At 38.7% G+C, this 2,066-nt stretch overlaps 1 long non-coding RNA gene across 1 annotated transcript in view; it reads left to right on the top strand.

The window, feature by feature from the left end:
- The window catches only part of LOC109819639, a 2,031-nt gene extending 366 nt beyond the window's left edge, over positions 1–1,665 (top strand). Inside the window, exon 2 of the long non-coding RNA XR_002241567.1 lies at positions 1,343–1,665. This is a non-coding gene — a long non-coding RNA (uncharacterized LOC109819639). The remainder of the gene's footprint in view (positions 1–1,342) is intronic.

Below are 2,066 nucleotides of genomic sequence, written 5' to 3'. Positions count from 1 at the left end.
TATCTTGCGCCGCCACGAGACTGCGTTCGAAAGATTTGTTCTTTTTTAAAATCTTTTGATTTAGCAATAGATGAAGTCTATTTTACTTTATGTTGTTTATTTGTCGAGGCATCTTGTGATCCTGAGATGTAATTTAACAAAGAGGGGAAAGGTTGGCGGAACCGGGGGAAGAGATTGAAAACCAAAATAAGATTAGAAATTCTGATTTTTCGAATAGATTTCAAGCATAATTCCCTCAAAAATTGGTCAATAGGACAATAAATGCGCCCTTAACCAGATGACAGAATCAAATCGATTCGATCACCCCCTAAATTTAGGTGGCTTTTGGGGGGTTTTTCTGAAATTCACCCAAATTGACTCTGCAAAATTCGATCTGAGGCAGGCGCACGCTAGAGAGCACCGTGTTATTGTGCGCCATGACAAGGGGTTGTCGACGGTGACGTGTTCGTGTTATTCTCTGGCTTTGCGAAAAGATGACATTGACGTGATAACAACTCCACCTTCTTCGTTGATAATTCCGATAATGCCCCCCTTTTATTTCCCGAAATAGCCCCTCTCCCATGAGTTCTTCGCCTCTTGGTCTTGTCCAAGTACGACACGGTGGCCCATGATAGCACGGGCCACCGGTCTTTTCTATCCTACGCCAGGCTGTCAAATTAGACTTTTTCCCCCCACCGAGGTACCAAAGTTTAGGTTTGTTTATTAGCGCATTGTGATTGGGATGAAATAAAGGCGACAGCCTCCGCGCTCCCAAAAATAATTTTGGGAGTTTCGATGGCACGTATCGTAATTTCTATGAATAAATTTCTCTCTCATTTCCCGACATGGTAGAGCTACGGTTATTTCAACTTTCACGGTCACATTTGTAATTTATGAGGCTTTTTAGGGGTAGTTAATAGCTTGACTTCGTCTTCACCCCTCATCTTTTCAAATTCCCCATCCATTGCCGAGGGATCGTGCAAAGAGGCGATCCTCAGCAAGTTGGTCTCGAGTTCGACCCGAGATCCATAAGCAATTACTAGTCTTTGCTATGTTATATCGTCTCATTGCCGAGGTGTAACAGGTGCTTCCTCCATCAGCTATTGTCCGACTTTAGTAATTGAATGATGACTTTTAGAGTAGGAATTTTATAGGTGAAAATTTGGTGGTCAAGAGTAATTTGGTGTCCAGGAGTAATTGAATGAGGATCCAGAGGAATAATGTGTTTTTTATTTGGCTATTCCAATAATACCATTTCTAGAAAAAAAATTTATTGTATAATTTCAGGAGTATAATTTCAGGAGTACCGAAGCAATCCTCATAATTAAAAGCTTAACCTTTTTAATTTTGTCTTGGCTTGCAGTTTGGCTGCCCTCTGCTGTTGCTGCCTTTTGGATGCATGCTTTTGATTTGAGGGGATTGGGCATGAATTGATGAACCAACTGTGAGATTGCCAAATTGATGAAGCAACAATTCAGCCTGTGCCCGGTGTCAATTCTTTGTTTTCAGGACTTTGTTCGTGGTGTTATTGTACTTCCTTTTCATTAGAGCGACAGTATCTTCTTATATAAAAGCATGTGTGATATATTGAGATTATATATCAAATCTATTATCAAAAGTATACATTTGCGTGTAGGGTTATTATGTTGGTTGCGTTAATATCTTCGGATGCATAATTCTTTGATACATCTCCGGATGCATAATTCTTTGATACATCTCCTTTTTATGCGCAGTTTGGCTATTTGCTTTTGTCTGAGCCTTTGTTGAATTTGAGACTTTTAACATATTTCTGGTTGAAAGCTTTTTAATCTCAATAGTATAATGTTCTATAATTGTTCAGGTGGATTAATAAGATCGATTCATTATGAGAAGATGTGATTGATGAGTTATAGAAAAGTCAAGAAGGGGAAAAAAATAAAAAAGTTGTGCAAGGCCCCAAAAATTAGAAGGTCATGTGTTCCAACCCCTGATATTAATTTCCTTATGTTCTTTATACACTATCAACGCAACAGTGAAAGATAAAACCTAAAAGTACCCCTATGCAATCTCTCTCTCTCTCTCTCTCTCTATATATATATATATATATA

This window comes from Asparagus officinalis, chromosome 8 (assembly GCF_001876935.1).
Source record: "Asparagus officinalis chromosome 8, Aspof.V1, whole genome shotgun sequence".
Taxonomy (NCBI): domain Eukaryota; kingdom Viridiplantae; phylum Streptophyta; class Magnoliopsida; order Asparagales; family Asparagaceae; genus Asparagus; species Asparagus officinalis.
The sequence above is the reverse complement of the archived record's forward strand: the minus strand, read 5'-3'. Positions and strand labels throughout refer to the sequence as shown.